This window comes from Balaenoptera borealis (genome assembly GCF_965194805.1).
Source record: "Balaenoptera borealis genome assembly, chromosome: 5".
Classification (NCBI taxonomy): Eukaryota; Metazoa; Chordata; class Mammalia; order Artiodactyla; family Balaenopteridae; genus Balaenoptera; species Balaenoptera borealis.
In genome coordinates, this window is record NC_138862.1 from 57781407 (window position 1) to 57806796 (window position 25390).

Sequence of the window (25390 nt, forward strand, 5' to 3'; positions counted from 1 at the left end):
TCTTTTCAACCACAGAAGGTCAGAAAATGTTAAACTTTTTGAGACTCTGCAGCCCATCTGGGTTTTTGAAGTGCCAGTATTGTAAGTCTCAGTATTAAGTTAACTTACAATCTGAAGATATTGAATACTACCACAACGTTCGCATTTGGCAGAGCCATGAGATGTCATGGAAAATCACTGCACCAAATGGTACTACAACTTTCCATATTCAATAGCACCACACAAAAAAATCAGTTTTTCCAACTTGGAAGGCACACCTCAAAAAAAATCAGATGCCTTCGGTTTTGAAGAAACATTTCTCGGGATTTACTAATGGTTGAAAACAAAAGTGAAATTTGTATATAGGGAAATTCATGTATAAGAAAATTAAAATACAATGTCAAGAATTTAATCCAGGGCATTTTCCACTGATGCTCTTAAACTGATGGTTAATTCAACAACACAGCTCACACTTGTGGCTTTATTTACTAAAGTATGATGTTACCATGTCAATAAAATATTGTGTGGTGAAGGTTTCCATATTATACAAAAGAATTTGAAACATCAAAGGATGAAAAGGAGGAAAATGGAGAATGCAGTGGAATTAAAAGAGATGTCATGCAATTACCTCTCTATTCTGGGAAACTGACAATGGATTAGGGGTTGGGGGAATAGCTGGGGAAGTACATCAAGAATACCTGAGACAAGTACTTGTAGTAAAAGCGCTTCCCTTTGAAAATATGTGCTAGGTTTTGGATTATGCACTAAACATTTACAGCTCTCAGATGTCCAGGTATCTGCTGTAGATTTCTTGAAGGAAAGAAAGAAAAAGAAACTGACAAGGTTGGATATGCCTCCAAGAATGCAAAGCAAATGTATTTCCAGACCTGATTCTAAAGCAGCCTCATGGAACGTGAACTATCGGATGGTGCCAAGTCGCCATCTTAAAAAGTCCAGGTACACCTAATACTTCCAAATACTTCCCAAAACACCAGTCTTTAAAATAATGTTTTCTCTTTTTTACTATAGCATCTTACACTCTTATCTTGTGTAATCAAAATCATCTCTGAGATGTCTGACTATATAGAAGACTCAATAAATTACCTTAAGTTGGCTTAGTCAATAAATCAACAAAAGGAGTCATTTACAGCTTCCTATTCTAGCCTCCAATATTGTGAATATTGACTTTTACATAGTAGGATGCCCTGTGAAGTTTTCCCTTCAGCTCAGAAAAAAAAAAAATCTATTGTTATTATAACTGTATTCTTCCAAAATAAAGTAATAATCATTAAAAGCAGGCATGTAGTGTAAGTAGGAATGTAAGTTGCTACAGCCACTGTAGAGAACAGTATGGAGGTTCCTCAGAAGACTAAAAATAGAATTACCATATGATCCAGCAATCCTACTCCAGGGCATATATCTGGACAAAACTGTAATTCAAAAAGATATATGCATGCCTATGTTCATAGCAGCACTAGTCACAATAGCCAAAGCATAGAAACAACCTTAATGTCCATCAACAGATGAATGGATAAAAAAGATGTGGTACATATGTACAATGGAATACTACTAAGCCATAAAAATGAATGAAATAATGCATTTGCAGCAACATGAATGCAACTAGAGATTATCATACTTAGTGAAGTAAGTCAGAAAGAGAAAGACAAATACCATATGATATCACTTATATGTGGAATCTGAAATATGACAAATGAACCTATCTATGAAATGGAAACAGAATCACAGACGTAGACAACAGACTGGTGGTTGTCAAGGGGGCGGGGGTTAGGGGAGGAATGGAGTGGGAGGTTAGAGTCAGCAGATGTAAGCTTGTATATATAGAATGGATAAACAACAAGGTCCTATTGTATAGCACAGGGAACTATATTCAATATCCTATGATAAACATAATGGAAAAGAATATTAAAAAAAGACTGTATATATATATATATATATATATATGTATAACTGAATCACTTTGCTGTATAGCAGTAATTAACACAACATTGTAAATCAACTATACTTCAATTTTTAAAAAAAAAAGCAGGCAGTGGGAACTGATTGGTTCACCAGCTGAATTAGGTTCATAGAAAAATATTTTATTGGGTGTACTGTCTCCACTTCACCACTGGTCTCACCAAGTCCAATCCACACTTTTATGCTACCTATCAGCACTTATAGACTTTCTAATTGGTGATTTCTGCTACAGCAATTACAGACTTCCTTCCTCCATGGCTAGATTTTAAAGGTCTTAGATAAATGTAGTTACTAAACTAAAGGTTTTTTAAACTTGGGGAAAATGGTCAAGGAGAGAAAACCTTAAGCGTTTAAGTTTATGTTCCTTTTAGGTGTATTTTCCTTTCTGTCTTCATCTACCTTCTTTATGTCCCCAAATATCCAGATCCAAGGGCCCTTGATTTTGGCCTTCATAGGAAGCCTTTCTTAACTCTTAAATTCCATATAAAACTTAAGGAACCACTGTCTTGATCTCTAAACAAACTAAACACCCAGTTTCCCAAATCTATTCAAGTTGATAAATTAATAAACAAGATGTTAATATAGTGATGTGTTCCTCATTCAGATAACTTAACTGAAGTAGAACAGAGAGCTTTTAAAAACACACATCATTATCCCAAAGGACTATCAGAATTTCAGAAACTATGGGAGACAGAGGAAAATATTTTGTCATAGGCAGCAAGTCTACCATTGGCCAGTCCTGCTTATGTGAAATGCAGGGAGAACATTTCCCAACAATTACTTTCTGCTAATGATGAGAGACCAGGCTAAATGGTTTGTTCATAATGAACAAAGCAGAAACTTTCTGAGAATAATTTCATAAAAAACTTTCTACTAGTATAACAGCTACCAAATGACTTTTTTCTAGCCTATATTTGGTGATAAGATCTCATGTATTTGCAACAAATGAGAGCTCCCCGCAATGGTTCCAATGGTATCTGTATTTTTCATAAGAGAGAAAGGGAAACATGCAGACAAGTGACTTGAGAGACATAGTTCCTTAACACCAACAGAGAAAAAACATATATATATGTATATATATATGTTTTTTATATATATTCTTATATATAAAATATATTACATATATAATATATAAAAAATATTTTTAAATATATATATACATATATCCCAGATAGATCTTATTAGAAATGCCACGCATTTCTTTGAATAAACTATTGACCAATGAAGGAAGTGTTCACTCACAGGAGAAGAATCAAGTCTTTATAACAAGTTTCAATGTGTTTAGTACTTTTCAAATATTCCATGTTCAATAAGACAATTTGAATCTCTACTAGGTATGTGACTATATTGTGCTAGATGCTGAGGATAGGTACTTTTCCTGGGGAAACCTACGGTCTCCCTGGGGGAACAAGATTATATTTGAAAACAGATAATTCTGTGAGCAAGTACTTATTTAGCACAGCTAGGTTCTGCTGAGGTTCAAAGAAAAGACAAATTAATGTGGCCGGGAACATTCATCTATACTAAAAGTTGAGAACTGGCTCGATATAGGTATAGAGGGTGCTCAGCAACTAAAAGAAACCTTGAATCCACAACTCATGACTCACTTTTACCCAGCTCCCTACCTCTACCCTAGTGACTTCCACCCCAACCAGAGGTTCTGGATTCTATTTCTCCCGGTCTCCCCTTCTCCATTTCCCATTTTCATCCTTGACACAGGCTCCAGACCTCGACGTTCACTATTTGCTGCAAACTTTAGTAAAACTAAAAGGAAGTAACTTTTATATCTAGTCACTGTACATGTATTGCAATATAATCATCCTTTACTGTATCCAATTTTATAGTTGTTGAAATATAAATAAATTAACTAACTAACTAACTCAAGGTAATACATATAGCTAGAAAGAGACTGACCTCAGATTTGAATCCACATCTCTTGATTACAAAAGATACATTCTTTCTACTCTGTCATGATGTCATCCTGTCATTATGGAAGACATTATTTCATTGCTTCTCCAAATTCTTACCCTAAAGTGCCCTTAATGTAGAAGAGAGTAAGCATAATCCAGAGAGGACTAGGACTAAAGAAGTGATGTCAAGTTTTATCTTAAAAATTCACATGAATTTTGCTTCCTATTGCTTCCTATTTGTTTCCTATTCTTATTACAGGATGCATTCCATAATATATTCATATTTGTTTTATTATACAAATAAATTTATGTTTTTATGTAAATGGATGTCCTAGAGCATGTGATGTGTTCACGCTGTGGCTTTGCATAACTCCTAGAGATCCCCTTAGGGATTCAGAGACCCCCAATTTAAGAATTATGATCATTGGTGGTATGTGGAAATAGGAAAAAACTATAACTCAAGGTGAAAAGCGAGCACTTTTTCAGTATGACTTCTCATAAGCTAGAAACTACAAGCTTACACAAACTCTTCTGGAGTTTGCAAAAGTAGAAACAATTCCTAGCTCTTTAACAGGCAAGCATAACCTCGATTCTAAAATCTGCCAAAAACGTTAAAGAAAAATCTAAATAAGCTAACTGAATAAGCAAACTCCAGGAGCCCAAGGATAGTTCTCTGAAGAGAGTTAGTCTCAAGTACAACCATTAGAAGGAAATATACCCAGAAGCTGGGGAAGAAATGCAGGATCCAGGGGTTTCTGGACAGAGGACCAACAGTGTTCATATAGGCATTCCACCAAAGTAAATATCCAAATGGCCATCATGCATATGAAAAATTTCTCAGCCTCATTAGGGAAATACAAATTAAAACCCAGTAGGATATCACTTCACACCAACCAGAATGACTAAAATTAAATAGATTAATAATACTAAGGGTCAGCCAGAGTGATATGGACCGAGCCGAACACACACACTGATGCTGAGAGTGTAAATTGGGGAAACTGGTGATACCTATGAATGCTGAACCTAGACATCCTCTTTGATCTTATCATTGCACTCCACAGCAATTCATAAATATGTTTACCAAAAGCATGCACCTGAATGTTCCTATCAGTGCTATTCATAGTAATACCAAACTGTGCAACATTATAAATTTCCACCAAAAGTAGAATAGATGAACAAATGGTGGCATATCTGCATAAGAAATACTACACAATAATAAAAATAAATGAACTGTTGCTATGCACAACCACACGATGAACCAAACACACACAACACTGATCAAAATAAGACAGTCAAAAATGAGTACATACTGTGTGATTCTATTTATACCAAGTTCAAAAATATGCAAACCTAATTGTGGGATTAGAATTAGTGAAAACTTTTGAGAGATTTCCTTTGGAGAGTGGTGAGTAGTGACTGGGTAGGGGACCAAGAGGGATTTCTGCTATGATAGCAATGCTGTATTTGCTAACAAAAGTAGTGGTTTAATTGATACGCTCTTTTTGTGTATATTAAGATGTATACTTATGATTCGTGCACTTTTCTGTATGTATGCTACCCGTCAATTAAATTTACTTAAAACTAGTAACTTTGCAGAAAACTTTAACAGGAAACAAAGTGTCGCATGTTCTAACATTCATGTAATTGACTCATGAAAACTTCAAATTATTAATTTACCAATTAAATTGTTGATTGATTAAAAATATATAGCATAAGTGGGAAGAAAATTTTGGGACAAAAAAAATGTGAAACCTGATATTACTGAACATTAAACTTGTCTCTGTCATGACTGCCAAGAGAGAAACGGAAAGATGATGGCTTATAGAGCCACATTTTTTGAAAAATGTTCACAAAGCATACAAATTCACCAGAAAAAAATGATGGCATTAATTTTGGAACAAATGTATCATATTTATTAATATATCTTGAACATGGGGTCTTCCCAAGCTTCAAGAGTAAGATCTATTACTTTCTCACAATTAGAAATTTTCAACATTACTGATATCATATGAGATAAAGGATTCAGGAATATTTTTATCAAAATGAGCTTGAACTTGGTAACTATCAATATTCAGAAAGCAATCAATATTTCTTGAGTATCACCATATTCCAAGCATACTATCAAAAATCATGGCAAATGCAGATAAATGTAAGTTATCACCTTTGTCTTCCTTGGGCATTTAATTTAATTGGGCACAATAGGAATACATTTTATAATAAAAATAGATCTTATCTGTGTTATGGTCATATTAATGCTTCTAGAAAACAACCACTAAATCTCAGCAGCATAGAGGGCACACATTTATTTAACTCACAAGTCTGCAAGTTAAATGGGCATTGGACGATCTGAGATGACTTTCTGGGGATGTCTGTTAATTAGTACTCAAAGATGGCCCCCCCATGAATTCCAACTCCTGACACTCTCACCCTTGTAAAAACCCTCCTCTTGCATCTGGAATGAGTCTAAAATTCTTCTTTTTTTTTTTTAATTTTTATAAAAGCTTCTAGATTCATGAGAGGTTGCACAGAAATGTGCAGGGAAATCTCATGCATCCCTCTCCAGCCTACCCCAATATTAATATCCTACACAATTATATTTCAATATCAAAACCAATAAATAGTCCACAGAGCTTATTTTCACCAGTTGCACATGCACTGTGTATGTGTGCATATGTGTTTATATGTGTATATAGCTCTATATAATTTTATCATATATGTGGCCTTACACAACCACCACCATAATCAAGAAAATCAACTGCAGCATTACAAGACTCCCTCAGGTTACCTCAGGTTACTATGGGTATAGACCTACCCATCCCCTTTTCCCCCAGTTCCCAACCACTGTAAACCACAAGTATGTTCACCATCTCTGTAATTGTGCTACTTCACAAATAATACATCGATAGAGTCATAAAGTATTTATTCTTTTAAAATCAGCTTTTTCACTCAGCAGAATTTTCTTGAGGTCTATCCAAGTTATTTTGCGTATGAATAATTTGTTCCTTTTTATTACTGAATCATATCCCATGATATGGATATACTAGTTTCTTTAACCACTGACCCATTAAAGGACATTTGGGTACTTTTCAGTTTGGGTTATTATGAATTAGTGGCTAGGAACATTTGTGTACAAGTTTCTGTGTGAAAATAAGTCTTCATTTCTCTTGGATAAATGTCAACGAATACAACTGCTAGGTCTAACGATAAGTCCACTTTTAGTTTTGAAAGAAACTGCCAAACTATTTTCTAGAGAGACTGTACCATTCTACCTACTATATATCCTTTTCAGCAAAGTGTCTGTGCATGGTTTTTTTTCCCATTTTGAACTGAAATTTTTTTTCTGCATTCTACTCCCCTCAACTTTTCCCCAAAGGTAACTCTCATCCTGAATTCCTTTAACAATCACAATGATTCTGATACACAGTAACATTTAAAAATTAGAGCCCAAGGAAAGGAAATTGATGGAGAGCCTGAATAGACAGCCAGTGGTCTGCTCTGATCATTTAGAGAACGCCACCACCAAGGGATGGGGGAAAGGAAGATGAGAAGATGGGAAAGGGTCTCAAGAGAGAAGTGAAAAACCCCAAAGATAAATATGATTTCCTTTGCATTGTAATTCAGCCAACTGTGCTGCTACTGGAAATCACCCTTCAGAGACTGCTCCTCCAGAGTGTGCTCTTGGGGGACCCTGCAAAGTGGGACCATAACTTTGCTGAAGGCAGAAACCTGAGCCAAGTAGTCTTTCCAGGTCTTTTCCATCTCTGTGGCAATAACAGCTGTGGGAAAGTGGAGTAGATGGTGTACTGAGCCAGAGCTGACAGTGAGAAGATAGCTGACAAAACTGGCACATTAACCTTAAAGCCACTTCACACTTTGTTGCTCTTTCAGCTGAAAACAGTAATGTTCCCAACTGTGAAAGCATCTAAGAGAAAGGAAGGGGCAAAACTCTGAGGTTTCCTCCAAGTATCACAGGGAACTGAGTGGAACTTTGGACTGCAAGAAGCTGGGTGAGCAAACTGTGACTCTGATCTTGAACAATTATTAACTGAGAGAGTTCAAAGCACACTTGACCTCTGCATGGCCAACTTTGTTTTTATGAAGTAGTAATAAATTGGGCAGATTCCTAGACCACTTTAGCAAAGTTTACAAGAGTCAATCTGGAGAGTCTTCTGGTGGTATTTAAAATACTTGATGTGGACTTCATCTAAGGATGACGCTAACCTTCAGAGTTTAGGTTTCCTGCTTCCTTTATCAACTCCCTTTCTGTTTCTCTTGGAGTCTGGCAGAGTTTTATGTCCCATAGCAGATGGGACTCACCCAGGCAGGCTTGGGAGGGTCCCAGCAACTCACAGACAGTTAAATGTTTTTCTGGCACATTTCAGTCAGGAAAGAAAAAGTGGTCTTTTAGGAGGCTAACTCTCCTAAAAATATTGTAGACCAAATGCCCCTTTTACATAGTAATCCTCAGTTGAATCAAACACACTTCAGAAGCTGTTTCAGCAGAGATTTCTAATAGAACAAATCCCCAAGCCTGATGGAACAGCATATCAAAGTTTAATGAGAAGTTAAGGCATCTTTTTTTTAATTAAATTTATGGTTGAAAATGTTTTAATGAGTCAAGTTTTTTTGTTATTTTTTTTTAACAGCCTCCTGGTTACATCCAACCAGCCATCACATTGACCAAGTTCAACATAATTGCCACTAGAGGAAAAATGTCTCCAGCCATCAGCAGTATTAATTAGCTCTGACTATAAATTTTCAAGCAAAAGTTGACATCATCATGTAGGGCAACAAGCTCTACGGTTTCTCTGTAAGGACAAAATCGGGCAGTGACTGAAGGAAACCAAAACTGAATACTCTGCTAAAGGCTTAATATCACAGGAAATATGAATCTAATCCATTGATGTAAACATTGTTTAGTGTCAGAGAGTAGTAAAAGGGAAAGGAAAGGAAAGAGAAAGAGTGCAGAAAGAAGGCAAGGGGGAAAGGAAAAGCAAAGACAAGAGATCAATTTGAACACTGGAGGTTTGTGCTAAACAGATTATAAGTTTCTAGGAGCCGGGCAGATCTGCATGTATTTAATAGATCTGTGTTAGGTATCAGTAGACAAGCATGCCCATATGATGTCAGGTATTCATTAGAATATTTGTTATTTATATTCTGCCTCCCTATAAAGAAAAAATGCAATAGTTTACCACAAACACATTAAACGCATGGATATAATTGGGGAAGGAGAGAGAGTGTTGCTTGACTGAATGGACATATTAGCTATTGAACAGAATGCAAAAAGCAATTCTCCCTCCAAGTTAAAATAGGCTGCTAGAATGATGAGAGACAATAAACGTAAGAGGCGAGGACTTCTCAACACAGTGACGTTAGGGATGGTAGTTGTACCATAAGATTCTCTGTTCAGTAGGAACAGCTACTCAACATCATGGCTTCCTGAAGACAAAATGCCAAGAGATCTGGCTCAAGAAGGCAGGATCTAGGCTGTAAGCCCTAAGAGAGCAGGGGCAATGGCCTTCTGCCTTCACTACTGAATTTCTGGCACACAGAACAGGGCCTGGCATGTAATAAACACACAGAGGGAAAGAGTGAGACTGGTTTGACCCAGACAAAGCTGAGAAATAATTCATCTAAAAGTCAGCCCATACCCATGAGTCCTGGGAAACTTGAAAGAATGGAAGATGTAAAGAAAAGAATTCCAAGCTCTTCAGGAAAAGGAATAAAGAGTTACTAATTATGAAGTGATGATTTGAACAGATTTTGCAGACTGAAAACCTGTGTTATTATTAATGTTTATATGCCGTTGGTATATTTCAGGTAATATATATATAATATATATTAAATTGTATAAGTAATATTAGAGTATTTGTTTACTCATAATATAAAGTATTAGATTATTTTTGTTAATTAAACTTCTTAATATTACTCTGTGAAATGACTGCTTGCCCTGTTTCAAATTTATCCAGAGTTTTGCTAAAGTTGATTCTGTCACCCTGAAATACCCCATGGAACAAATTGTCTAAAGAAATTGATACAAAATTACATACATGAATATGATGATAAAAAATTTAAAAACTTGGAGCCAAGGAAAATTAGAGTTGAAAGTGAAGACTGAGGTTAATACACAGAATACCTAGGCCATGACCAACAAATGCCCACATTCCTGCCACCTCCCTTACAGTCCCGCTGAGGGGACAGTAAGAGGTAGATCACAGCACCCTTCCCTTTAAGTTTTCATGCTGCCATGTAACTTTCCAGCCAGGGTTCCAGTTATCCAAAAGGAATTGACTGCTGTGCAGGATGAAACTTCTTCACAATCCCTGACTTTGGCCATAAGATGTTATTAGCTGCTTAAAAAAAAGCAACCCAAATTTGCATTCCTAATAGCCTAAGCAAAAATGGAGTGAGTTATACAGGTTTAATTGGTAAAATCAAAGCAGTTCTTAGAGGAAGCAGCACATTTTTTAGTACTTCTTCCTATAAAAGAAATTTCTCATAAAGGCTTTTTATAGGGACACTATATTCTCAAAATACTTGTATAGGAAATGTAACAGGTTTCATATTTTCCTGGATCATTGCTCAGTGAAACCAAGTTACATAAGAACAATGAAGCATTCTTTGGTGAAGGCAAAAACTATTTGGTGAAGGCAATAGTCCAAAAGGACAGCATTCTGTCCTCTGGATCTGGAGACTGTCCAAGGAGAGAGCAGAGAAAATTTAGAGAAATGACTAGCCTATGTGTCCTTCAAACACCACCTTTCTCAGCATACTTTTGATAGCAGTTTGAGGTTGCAATATCTGGAAAATGAAGCTTTCTGTGTTTTTATCCTCATTAGATATCAGGTTGCTATTCTTTTATAGAAAATAAAGGGCACAATCAAAATCACGCAAAGGATTCTTCCCTTGGAGGAAGGTGGGTGATAAAAATATTGATTGATTTTAAAACAATGATTGAATACCTACATTGTGGCAGCCACTGTGGTAGCCACCAAAGGAACAAAAACAAAACAAAAGTTCATGATTTTAGTGAGCTGCAGAGTGAATGGAAATGAGGAAATGGAGACCCAGTGAAACACAGACTATTCTTACAAGACGCTGGCTCTCAAAGAAAAGGAGTGATACAGCTAACAAAGGATGCAAGTCAGGCTCACTTAAATCTTATTATGGAAATGCCCGAAATATAAGACAACCAGTCTGCCCAAATTATACCCCCAATATCTGTGATGTCCAAGCTTCCACCATTACAATTTCTTGGTATTAAACCATAACACTGACAATTATTTTAAAGACAGTATTTTTAAACAAGATATCCATTGATCAGAAACTAGCTATATATAGTTGTTTATATTGTAATACTCTCAGAAGTAGCATAAGAGATTGGAACTAGAGATTATCAACATATATTATTTGAAGAACAAAACTACAGCTGGACTTTGCATTTAAAAATATTATCTGAATAAGTCATAAGGGTTATTTGATCCAATCTCTTCATTTTAAATATAATTCTTAAAAAACTATACTTCTGCTCTGTCGCTTTCTGTCTTCCTTTATATTCTTTTATTCATTAAATGTTGAAGTTTCAAGGAATCTTAAGAGGTAAGGTCCAAATGAACCATCCTCAGAGGAGAGAAAGAAGAATGGAGGCTAGTCCTTCAAGACGCAAAAACAGCCTGGGAAGAATTATACAAAAAGCCCTGGGGATACTATGTAAAAATACAAGGTCTTATTTTACTGATTTCCCATTGTTGTTATAATAAATTACCACAAATTTAGTGGTTTAGAGTACACAAAATTATTCTCTTACAGTTCTGTAGGGATGGAAATCTGAAATCAGTTTCACTTGGTTAAAGTCAAGATGCAGGCAGGGACATGGTCCCTCTGGAGGCTTTAGGGGAGAATCTGTTTCCTTGCTTTATCCAGCTTCTAGAGCTGCATTTCTTGGCTCATGGTCCCTTCCTCAATCTTTAAAACCAGCAGCATAGCAACTTCAAATCTCTCTCTGCTTCCATCACGTCACCTTCTCCTCTGTAGGAAAACCTCCCTCTTTCTCTCTCACAAGGACACTTGTGATTACATTTAGGTCCCATTCAGAAAGCACAGAATACTTGTCTTATCTCAAGATCTTTAACTTAAACATATCTGCAAAGTCCTTTTTGCTACATAAAGTAACAGTCACACATTCCAGAGATTAGGACCTAGGTACCTTCATGGCCAATTACGATACCATGCTTATCCAGGGAAACACATCTTTCTAGAAGGCCATTAAGGTTGTTCTAAAGGTGCTTATACAGAACATACTACTCTGCTCTGGTCAATAAATATATATATATATATTTATATACACACATATACACAAATATACACACGCTTGGGGAAAAAAGTACAAACTTACAAGTAACTATTTTTTTCACTCAAAGATATAATAAACATTTTCTCCTTCTTCCACAACATAATTTTTAATAGCTACATTAATATTCCACACTGTGGATGCATTTTTGTTCTTATACACTGTTGTAATAGCATTCATGTATATGCCTGGTTATTTCCTTAGGATATTTATCCTAAGTATCCAAGAAGTAGAATTGCTGATTCACAGGATACGAACAGTTTTAAAGTTTTTAATGCACATTCTTATCCATTCTTCAAGATTCACATCACACATCATGGCCTCTGTCATGTCTTTCTTGATGACCCTCTGCCCCAACCCAGAGGAAGCATTATTTTCTGTTCTCTTAGACTATGTACTTTACAGCTGCCTCTATACACTATACATATAATACAGTATTGTATAATTATTTCTTAATAGTTCTGTTTTCTCCTGTGAGCTCCTTTAGTAAGTAACAACCATTCCTTATTTTTCTCTTCATCGCCAGCACAATATTTGAAACAATAAGAGCATTTAATAAGTACTTCTTGGAAGGAGTGAATACATGAATAAACAAACAAAATAATAAAGGAAAGAATGAATAAAAAAAACTATGTGGGCTTTTCAATCATTGAATTTAGGTTTTCTATTATCCCTATATGGAAAATTCTTATCCCCCATTTTGTGAAGGAAAAGACAATAATTTTTCCTCTCCTTTCCTCAAATTGCCCCAATTCACCTGCTCTTCTAGCTTTCTGAGTGACAGAGGTTTTCATCTCAAAGCCCAAACGCTTTTCAATGCATGGGAATAGACTCAGTCCACAACCATTGTCAGTGAAGGATCTGAGCAGACATAGCCAAGTAAATAGAGATGGCGACCTCTTGCATTATTATATTATAGAATTTTCTCTGACTGTCATGGTCATCTTTGGGGGAAAAGTAGTGAGACTGCCTTGTACTAGTCATAATCTTTTATTCACTTTCCTTAGTTGGAAAGGCACATCTTAAAAATAGATATGAAATTTAATTATTCATTAAGAAGGTATGTACCCCACTTTCACATGCATAATCTCATATAATAATTTAATCAAAACCAAGAAAATAACAAGCCAAGTGGAAATTGCTCTTCCCATTTGGAAGACAAGAAATAAAAGGACATCAGCTACTCAGAGCCCAAACCCATCCCCTAACACACAGACAGATTCTTCTCCTTATCATGCCAGAAGCTGTAGAAAAACAGAAACATTGGTTTTGTTCTCTGAGATCAAAAAGACAAATATATCTCTCTCCGTGATCTCCGCTGTCTGACAGAGACATCCCTGCTTCACCTCGAGATAACGAGAGGGATGATATGGTTGGCCTCTTAATCTCTCTCCACTTTTTTTGCATCACTAGCAGATTTCCTTGCACACTCCTGTCTCTTTTTATATGTACTGAACATACATTAGCATCAGAATCACACAAGGAAACTTGCCATGGTCAGCAGAAGCATAAAATCAGTCCCTATGCTAAGTGGTTGTCATAGATTTCCACTTCTGTGCTGTCAAATCTCCAAAGAACTGCAGTTCTGGACAGCCTATTTGCTGAACCTGGGGGTAAAAAGGGGCAGAAGTGTGAAAGCAGAAGAGGTGAATAGGTAAGTAAAGTACTCAAGCCCCAGGAAGGATTAGGACTGCTGCTCCAACCCTTTATCCCTGTAGTGGAATTTCAAGCACTTGAGAGATCTCACAGACTTTCCATTTCAAGGATGACTAGAACCAATGTACTTAGAGAAATGTCTAACCTTTCTAAACATCTAATTCTTCATATGAGGAAAACACAAACAATCATTGTATTTACATTTTTTTAACATCTTTATTGGAGTATAATTGCTTTACAATGGTGTGTTAGTTTCTGCTTAATAACAAAGTGAATCAGTTATACATATACATATGGCCCCACATCTCTTCCCTCTTGCATCTCCCTCCCTCCTACCCTCCCTATCCCACCCCTCTAGGTGGTCACAAAGCACAGAGCTGATCTCCCTGTGCTATGCGGCTGCTTCCCACTAGCTATCTATTTTACGTTTGGTAGTGTATATATGTCCATGCCACTCTCTCACTTTGTCAGAGCTTACCCTTCCCCCTCCCCATATCCTCAAGTCCATTCTCTAGTAGGTCTGTGTCTTTATTCCCGTCTTGCCACTAGGTTCTTCATGACCTTTTTTTTTCCCCTTAGATTCCATATATATGTGTTAGCATACGGTATTTGTTTTTCTCTTTCTGACTTACTTCACTCTGTATGACAGTGTATTTAAATTTTATTTTGGCAAAAAACTGAATATTTTTCCTAACCTTTGTATTCCAGAATACAGCTACTGCAAACAGATATTTTTGATGTGATAAGTGGAAAGGGACCAGAAGCCCAAGATTCTTTGGAAACTGCTTTGAATCAGTAAAGGAAATGCTTGGCAAAGCATATTACACCATAGTGAACCTGCTGGAAATCATTTTTACTTGTTTTACAAGGCCCATGTGCAACCTGTTTATTATTCTTCTCAGAACTACCTATAAAGAGCAGTTTATCAGTCTCCATTTCAGTGAATGTTATAACTTCTGGGGTTTATGTGTAAGTTGTTCCTGTGATACTGTGAGTGGCTCACTATTAATGGTTTCATTTTGTTTCTTCTCCCAAAGTTAATATGAGCAATACTATTATATGGGTATCATCTAAGTCCTAAAATGATGCTTAAAGAAATGACGTCTGGCTTCATCTGAATTTAGAGTCTACTTTAGATGCCTTTCTCAAAAGTATTCAAACTTGACTCTAAAGAAATAAGACAAAGGACATTCACTCTTTTTTTTTTAATAGAGAGATATTTAGTACTATTGGAACCTTACTACTTCTACTTCCTGAATTAAAGATTAGCTACTCAAAGCCATTTGTCACATTTGTCTATGTTTTAATTTCTCAACATAGCAGGGATATTTGTATCTCATTTGTCCCACTTTTCATATACCAGAATGGTTTAGGATCTTCTAGAACTTTGCTACTCAGAGTGCAATCCACACATCAGCAGCATCTTGTGGACAAGGGAGGCGCCTTGTTAGAGATGCAGAAACTCAGGCCCTGCCCCCAGTGATCTATTGAATCAGAATCTGCATTTTAACAAGACAACCGGAGGTTACAAATTTCTGGTAAGTGACTCAGAGGGACCCAAGGTTGTAGAAAGAGCAAACACCAATAGATCAAGCGTAAAAGACCTCCAATACCAATGGATTGTAGTAAAGATAGTGTCGATCTTGGTGCCAGAGAAAGCAAGATCAAAGGAATAAGCTAGAAGAGGGACACAAATTATGTGGGAATAGCATCAGAGGCCACCTGGAAACAGGTAGAAATCCAGATCAGAAGTTTCCAGAGCACAATCTAGAAACAAAGCTGGGCAGTCCTTGCTTTGGCCTCAGCTCCCTGTTTATAACGGCCTCCATTCTGCCTTTTTGCCATAACTTAAAGATCACCATGTACAAATGCCACCATGTGATAAAAAGTGGACTCTGGGAAAATTCTATTTGCACTGTAACTCATCCTGTGTAACTTAGTTTTAATCCACATAAACCTTAGTTGCATGGGGCTTCAGAAGTCTGAGTTTTGAACTACAATTTATGCCAAACAACATCAGAGGGCTCAAATACATACAGGTATACACACATTTTAAAATATATAATTAATTATATTTATGTAATTATAATTTTCCTCACTTCCAGGTGCTCTCAGGAAAGTAAATGCCCAGATGATATGATAAGTATTAATGACAGCTGGGATGGCTGACATCACTTCTATAAATGTTGCCTTCTGGTAATGCTGCTTCTCTGGGCACAAATATCATTTTTTTAAAGAACTGAGGGTCGGGATTCTGGGAAAAATGTTTGTATTTTTACATGTCCTTATGGTTTTAGGTATTCATCGTTAATAAGAAAAAGCCTTTTTATTTCTAGCAGCTATGTTTCTAAAGAGAAAATATTGAAGGCTTTTTTCCTGTCTTAACTGGATTTGGTCTGTATTTGCTGTGCATGAAAAGAGTTTTTCTTACTATTAATGTCCTATGAACCATGAAAGTAAATATAGGAGAAAATTAATATGTTTACCTGCAAAGAAGCATCAATTAATATTGAGGTTTTTTTGGGGGGGGGGGTGGTGGCGGGATTGTTGCCTTGGATTAGCTCCACAGGGTAGTACGTAGATGCCAAGAAGAATCCTATTTAAAGCTCAGAATTGCAGGTTAAGTTCTATGTACATGTTGACTTATCAGCTCTCATATCCATGTAGCAATATATCCTATAATAATAATAATAATAACAGCTCTGACAAATAATTTCTATAGAATGTTTACATGACTTTCGCTAGTTGGTTTATGTAAATTATCTCATTTAATGCTTACAGGAACCCTAGGAGGAGAAACAAATGCCCTTATTTGGTGGTCCAAGATGTTGAATCACAGGCAGGATATTTCCCAGCATGACACAGGTAATAATGCTGGAGACTGAATTCACATCCAGGCAGGCTGACTCCTGAGTCCAAGCTCTTAGCCATCATACTAGCTTGACCAAAAAGGAAGAAAGGAGTTTCCCAAAATCCAGTCCAGGACTTCAACTAGATGGGTAGTAGAGGGGGATTCTAGCAGGTTCACTAGAAGAAGGCAGAGGGTAGGGAGTTCTCTCCAATTCCATATCCCACTAGATGCTCAGCCACTCAAAAGGGAGACCCAGGACCCAAAATACTTTTAATTTGTTGTGGGTTCAATGCAGAACAAGGGAAACAATGACAATTAACGTTCCTAAACATGGACACTGCTATGCTAAGAATGGCCCACTCTGCAGCTCTCTGTTTCCCAGAGAGCTGAAAGAAGAAAAAGAAAAAAAAAAAACTTAGACCAGAATAATAGAGAAAATAATTAATTAAAAGCAGCTTTTCTGGCATCAGGAACTCAAAATGAACTGTCTAAGAAATGGAAGATGCTCTAAATCCTGCTGTTAGCAGCTAAAACACCAGGATAGTGATTTTTTGAAAAGTGAAGCAAGACCTGAAAGTTACCCTGAGTAAGGTCTGGGGACGATTGACATCTTTATGTTACACTTGTTTTATTTTACAACCTATACACCTCCTATCTCTCTAGCTAGTTATCAGCTCCCCAAGGTCAGGGAAACGGTTATATGCATTTTGATATCTCTCTTACGATGCCAACACATGAAAGAAAAGCACAGGAGGCAGTCTCTCCTCTCCCACCCTCCTCCCCGCATTATTGTACTCATTGTTGGTAGCGTATTCTGAGAAATAAAATTCATTAAACAGCACTTATGCATGAGAGCAACTTACATGGCTTTTACCATTCCAAATACCAAACGCTACTCCTAAAACTGCAATTCTACCCCTAAAACTGGGGAGTTACTGGCTCCATGGCCTTGGCAAAATAGATTACACTTATTGTAACGTGTTCATTTTCAGAAGTCCAGATTATTCCATGTTTGCCCTAGTCTCTGTATTACATTTACTAAGATTACTAAACTAACCTTAACTTTTGCAGTTTCCAGAAGCAGAGTCATTAAGTATCTTCTATGGAACATGCTGTTTTCCTCCAATAATCTTAGAAAATGCTGGCTGATGACTTGCTTTCCTTGTTAGCTCACTTGAATAACAAAGTGAATAAGAACACAGCCTCAGACTTGCAGGCTACAAATCTCAATACTGTGTGACTGTGGAGAAGTTATTTAACTCCTCTCAGCCTGTGCCCTTATCTGAAAAAATCGTATGAAAATTGTTACCTCAGAGGGTCAGTGCAAAGATAAAATGACATATCAAGCACTTAACATAATATCTGGTATACAGTTAACACTGAATAATTGTTGGGCATTATTATTATCTTTCTTTCTAATCCCTTAATGCTTGAGTTTCTGTTACCATGCCCTTCTCTGCCAGCATTATGAACCTTCCTGGATACCATCTTAAAATGTCGCCCTGGAGTCAGTTGCTTCACACCAAGGTACTGGAGATTATCATTGGAGACACTGCACTGCAATTTCCCACTAAGTGTCTTTAACATGTAACTTCTCTTTACACAGAACTTTACTCACCTCTCTCCATTCTGAAGTTGACCCCACCTATCTCAATCCATGGGGTTTTTTTTTGTGCTCAGTGCAGCTTGAAGGCAATTTCATCAACAGGTTTTAGTCTTTCTCTATCAGTATGATTTACTGTATATCTGCAGGGTCTGGGTTAAAACAGTCTAAATGTGATTAGCTATGAACAAAAGCAATACACGATAAAGAATGACACAGCCACTGTCGTGTCCTTCAGGGTGTTAAGAGTGATCACATTTTCCTACTTTATTGGGGAAAACCTCGTTCTGCTGAAGGCATTAGGGCAAGGTGATTAAATGTTACTGTGTATAATTTGATATTAGGTATTACCTTTATAATACCTACGTCTTCCTGCCACTGAAGCTAAACCATTTGCAAACATTAATGTGGTGCAATTGAGTACAAACCATTTTCCTTTGTGTCTCCTTGGCTGTGGTGGAGTTAAAATGATAATAATAATCATAAAATGTTTTTGTTTGCAAGGCAAATGATTAGCAATAAAGATGAATAATAACTTTTTATTAAAAATTAGAGTAAATAACAGATGGCTGAACCCTTGGATACCCCAATAGAAAAAAAATCCGTGGTGTTCTAGCTTGAGCACTTTGGGAAATGTGTATGGTACTTACTTTCTGATGAATAACAGCATGTAGCATTGTTAAGCTTGATTAAACAAATTTAATTAGCATTAGTCAATGCACTTTTGTAAGTGGATAAAATATATTCCAGTTTAGGCATGACTGTTAATCTTTAATTTATGAGATAAAAGTTAAAATGCAATCATAAAATATTAAAATTGCAATAAACTGCACTTAAAGGAACTGATTTTGTTAGATTTTCTCAATTATTTTTTAATCCTACAATTCAAAGGAAATTGCCTTAGTGTTTCCCTGTTTCTTCAGTTTTGTTATTATATTTCAGGTAGCGGAGGTAGAAGTGGTAACATGAGCCCTGCATTCCCAACTGAGGAGATCTAATTTCTAAATGAACTAGGACCGCATTACTCTAAAACCAGGCTTTATAACATTCTTCAAACCTGGGCTTTTTGTTGTATAGGACTTACTTATTTAGGGTTCTTGAGACTAAAGACAGGAGGAAAATCTAAATCAAAATCTCATCTTAGAAAATAAAATGACCTTAGAAAAAAATAACAAATTAATTAATTTAAATATTCAGAAATCATTCAAACAAGATATTCTCAAGATTTCAGGAAATCACATCCCAAGCGAACTTGAGACTTTTCAAGTCTCAATGAATACTTTTAACGCTAGTCGCTGATAATTAAGTAGACCCTGGCAGAGTGCAGGACCTTTTGCTCCACACAATTAGCCTTCCTGAAAAATACTGCAGCCTGATCAAGCACAGGCACAAGATTTTATGGAGTTTTCTAGAACTTGTATGTCATAGCCAACCATGATAGAAGAAAGATTTGTAAAAAAAAATTATTTTAGAAATGTGTTTAAAATTATTCTCTCTGACTCTTCTTTTCGCAGACTCTCTTTTTCTGTCTTTCTCTCTCTCTGCCAGATCAGCTGCTCTAAAGTTTAAAAAGCTGGTCAGAATAAAGTGTGTGTGTGTGTGTGTGTGTTCGTGTGCATATCTGGAGGCAGGTGGAGAGAGCATTTGAGCTTAGCCACTTTACAGGAAAATGGGAGTATCGGCCTGATCAATCTGATCCCCAAAGTTATCAAATCCCAAATCCCAGCAGGAGCTCTAAAAATGGTAGCCAGCTACACTGCTCCCAAGAGCATACACGGCCACAAAGGGAAACCCCTCCCCACTGGAGTAGGAGCACTGAGACTGCAGACCTCAGAAGTACATGTTTTTCGACTATGGATATAGGGGGGAAGGGATTGTGAGAAACGGAAAAAGTTGTACAGATTCATGGTGAGGATGTGGTTATAAGGTCGGAATGGGAGACATATCCTCATTCAGAACACTCATTTCATGTATTCATTCAGTCAATGTGCCAGGCACTACGATAACTGCTAGGGTTACAACGCTGAGCAAAACTGACACAGTTATTATATTTCATGGAAACTTTACATGAAAAAGCTCACCAGAGGAAAGAGACAGGAAAATTCCACAAAGTCCTTCATTATCTAGCTCCTGTCCGTTTCTCTCATCTACTTCCCCTCACTCCTGACTTACCACCTTTGTCCTATCCATACAAAACTAATTGAAGCTTCACCAAAATGCATGATCGTACTTCCTTGACTTTTCACCTCCTCTGAGAAGCTCTTTGATTTCTCTCTTCTTGTTTGGTGCACACCATATGATCTTATCCTCTTCCATGGTAAATAAAAAAGACTGTGTATACATATATTTTTTCTTGTCTTCCCTTAATTTCTTTAAAAGTCATATGATAGTTAAAAGCAAAAATTATTATTCTGTATTTTTGGTATAAAACTATACTGATATTTTATAGAATATCAATATAGAATTCTATAGCCTAATTATATATATATATATATATTTTACTGCAACTAATTCAATACCAACCTTTAGTATTCTGTTTTAATTTGTCTACTGTGATTTTGACTATATATCTTTATATTTTTTTTAGTGGTTGTTCTAGTAATTATAAAATACATACTTGACTGTTCACACTCTATTTAGAATCATATTTTGCCATTTCAGTTGTAATGTAGAAATCATATTGTTATACAGGTGCTATTATTTTTCCTTCTTTATGTTATAGTTGTCATATATATTACAACTATAAACATTCAAATTCCCATCAGAAAATATTATCCTTTTTGCTTTCAAATGCCAAGTATATTTTAAAGAATTCAAGAGAAGATTTTTCTACTGTATTTACTAATTTTATTTCTCTTCCTTTATTCCTGATGTTCTAAGTTTTTTCCATTTTTTATATTTTTCAGTTCAAAATTTCCATTTCTTTATGTTATGTATTTCCTTGTTAATCTTTCAGTTTTAACTTCTATGAGAGCTGCTTTTAAAGTCTTTGTCAGATAATTCTTATCTCGCCATTGGCATCTGTTAATCATCTTTTCCCATGAAAGTTGACATTTTTTTCCTTATTCTTTGTATGCAGAATAATTTCCATTGAATTCTGGATATTTTGAATATTTCCTTATGAGAATCTATATCTTGTTTAAACCCTATGGAGAATATTGATACTTTTGTTTTAGCAGGCACATGACTTGGTTAGTTTCATCCCACAGGTTCCAATCCATCTTCTGTGGCCTATGGTTTCACAGTTAGTTCAGTTATCAATGCCTTTGTAGTTAGGGCTACCAGATAAAATACAGGACACCAAATATTGCATGAGTTATACATATACTAAAATATTTATATTTTTATCTGAATTTATTTATATATATATGTGTGTGTGTATGTATATAAAGTTTATCTGAAATTCAAATTCAACTGGCATCCTGTATTTTTATTTGCTAAATCTGGCATCCCTATTTGCAGACTATTGAATTTGTCCTACATGTTAGCTACCCAGTGGTGGTCTATATCTTATTTCTCAAATTAAAAAAATATATATCTATATGTCTTTATCTTAGTTCTCAAAGCCATTAGTATGCTAATAAAGATCAGACTCCAGTAAGTACAGGTCAAGGATGAGCCCAGGAGTACATTTTTTTCGTGCTTCCCCCTTTCTGAGACTTCTGCAGCAGTTTCTGATCCCCTGTGCCTCCTCTTTTACATCTCCTGGCCAGAAACTGCCCACTTCTAAAATTGTACTACATCCTGGCCCACGTAGAGGGAGACCAGAGAGACAGGAAAGTGAAAACCAACAGGCTTTGGCCATGCCCTCATAGCCACAGCTGCACTAAAAGGAGAGGAAGCTGCTCTTCCTGGCATGCCACTGCCCTCATTGCACAATAGCCAGGTCCTGAGGACTTGAGAATAGGGTAAAGGGAGAGGAAAAAAACTGGATGCTATGGGCTGAATGTTTGTGTGCCCCCCAGAATTCACATGTTGAAATCTTAACCTTCAAGGTGATGGTATTAGGAGATGAGGCTTTGGAGAGGTGATTTGGTCATCAGGGCAGAGCCCTCATGAATGTGATTAGTGCCCTTAAAAGAAACCCTAGAGAGAGATCCCTTACCCCTTCCACCATGTGAGGACAGAGAGAGAAGTCAGCAGTCTGCAGCCTGAAAGAGGGCCTTCATCAGACACCAAATCTACTGGTGCCTTGATCTTGGACTTCTCAGCCTCCAGAACTGTGAAAAATAAATTTTTGTTGTTTATATGTTACCCAGTCTAATGCTATTTTTGTTACAGCAGCCCAAAAGGACTGAGACACTGGGGTATTTTCCCCACTATTTCTGAGATTTAAAATTTCCCTGTTTTACTCCTCAAGCCAGAACTGGAGGATTTCTCCTGGATCTCTTTCTGTATGTCCCACATTGCCCATGTCAGGGTTTCAGATTGCTCTTGAGTTTAGGCTGGGGGACATTGGAAGTAAAAATTGGTAAACTCTCTGCCAGTTCAGTGGTACTTCAGAATCTGGTATTCTTTCCCAATTTTCATGCCAACATTTACTTTTCAGAGTTCTTTTTAGGGAGCGCTACCTATAGTTTCTCAAGTTTTCATAGTTGCAATAGGAGAGGAAGGTTGACATGTGTTTATTCCATCTTACCCAGAGCCTACAACATTAAATCTTAGAAGACTGCAATGAGTTAAAGATATATATTATAATCCCTAGAGAAATCAATAACAAATAATGAAAACATATATAGCAACAGATTCAAAAGAGAAACTAAAATATATACTAAAAAGATTTTTAAATATAAAAAGTGCAAGAAAGGAAGAATAGAGGAACCAAAAAGACATGAGACAAATAAAAAATAAACAAATAGCAAGATGGCAGACCTAAATACAACCATATCAATAGTTACATTGAAGAAAAATGGGCTTCTATATACATTATTTTGGAAGGGCTAGAGATTAGCAAAGTACATTTTGTTAGCAGCCCCTTAAAATTTAATATAGGATAGAGCTGAGAGGATGGGATTCAAGAAAAGCCTTAAGTATTCAAGATGGTTGTCTGTGGGAAAGAGAAGGTGAGGAAGGGAAGAAGTCTGGGAAGAGAGAATGCCTACACTGGACCTGGTCATTCTTGGAAAAAATGAAATACTGATGACATTAGCTACTTCTAGATCTCTATGTTTTACCTTCTCCTTCTCAAACAACATTTGGGCAATAGATCCTCCTTTAGATCAGACTCTTCTGAGATGTTCAAAAATCACTGAGACTAGCCAAAGCCTTTGGCAATTTGCCCCTAGTTTGAGTCAAATGCTTACACACTATCAGGTGCCACACTTCAATAGATGATAGATAGATAGAAAGACAGAAAGATAGAAAGATAGATAGATAGATAGATAGATAGATAGATAGATAGATAGATAGATAGATACTCTTTTCATAGTCGTCAATCAGCACAGGACACATTATAGTCCATTTTATAGTTGAAGAAGCACATGGTTTAAAAGTGTAAATAATTTGCCCTAGGTAATACAGCCGTGAAGCAGTGGGGCTCAGACTTTGAATCCAGGATTGTCTTTAAATCAAATCCATGCTCTTTCCACTATACAATGCTTTCTTCTTGTCAACAGACCTTAACATCTACAACAGATAAAGTGAAGACACTTTATTGGAACAATTATTGGGACCCTTATGTAGAACTGAAGCAAGACCAATCTAGACTATAGCAACCAGAAAATGGATGAAAAAGCATGGAGACTGAAAACCTTTTTGACTTACTACTCAATGTTGTATCATATTGCCAACTCCCCAAGGAAAGGAGAAAATGCTTGACTGATGACTGAAGAGATAAAAAAGTGAAGCAAATGTCAACATTTCATGAACAACCAATCACTGAGTACATGTCAACAAGCAAAAGGCCATTTATTTGGCAATTATACAATTGAAATGGATCATTCCAAAAAAAGGCATTATTAGTGCTACAAGCACAATATTTGACATTTCTAACAAGGGTTAATAGTTAAAAGGCAAGGACCAATTTAAATAAAACTATATTCAAATCAAAATCAAATTAAAATTCTAAAGATGCAGAGCGCCTAGAAATTAGCTTTTCCAGAACTTTAAGTTAACAAATAGAATTCTAAATTACTCAAATGTTTTTTACTCTTTTAATAAAAATGCTGCATTTCATATTTTTTAAGACATAGCAAAGTATTTTTAATTCAATCAAATTGAGAGTCATTTTCTATATGTGCTGAACATGTAATAAAGCATTCTCCACTCAAGTTATTTTGGGGGATCAGAACTTGAAAATATACATTCATTTAAATTAAAAAAAGCAGGAATGATCTGACCTGTGCTCCTACATTATACATAAATGCCAGGGGAGTCCACACTTCAGGGTTAGCATTAATGCATCTTTGGCATTCCTGTACTTATATGCTGTGGTGATTTATGTTGAGGTTAAGCGAGATCATATTTACAGTAATAAAACTCTCTTTTTATTGAAGAGAGTCATCCTTTACTTCTGTTGCATTTATTCAGTACCACCCCATGTGTTCACGAATGGGATATTGTTAAAAAGTAACTCAGCAACAGTAGGCAGTGTAAATTCACTCTCAAGAACTGCTGGCACACAAATGAACACGGCCTCTAATGAAGGAATCTTGATGCTCAGCTTCTGAGCACATATGAAACAGTCAATCTGCCTGCTTTTTAAGATCCTTAAGAAGAAGGAGAAAAAAAGCACTAATATTTTATGAAGTACTTACCATGCACCATGGTCCATGAAACAATCTCATTTAAAACTTACAACTAAACCCTTTTTTTTTTTACAGATGAGGAAACTGAGAATCCAATCTGTTCAGATAACATAATAAAAGATTTCCATCCATCTTTTAAGAAAAGAAAACCAAAGGTCACTGATTGTAGTACACTGTGCTTCTATCTGCCTATGAGACTCTAATACTGACAAAAAAAGAATTTATTCCACCTACAAATAAAACACATTGTATCAGGGTTCTGCAGAGACAAGATTAATAGGATGGATACATAGATAGACAGATAGATAGATAGAT

General features: G+C 36.2%; 1 long non-coding RNA gene across 1 annotated transcript in view; it reads right to left on the minus strand.

The window, feature by feature from the left end:
* The window catches only part of LOC309630080, a 245637-nt gene extending 231503 nt beyond the window's left edge, over window positions 1-14134 (minus strand). Inside the window, exon 1 of the long non-coding RNA XR_014245415.1 lies at window positions 14088-14134. This is a non-coding gene — a long non-coding RNA (uncharacterized lncRNA). The remainder of the gene's footprint in view (window positions 1-14087) is intronic.
* Between the last annotated feature and the right edge of the window lie 11256 nt (window positions 14135-25390).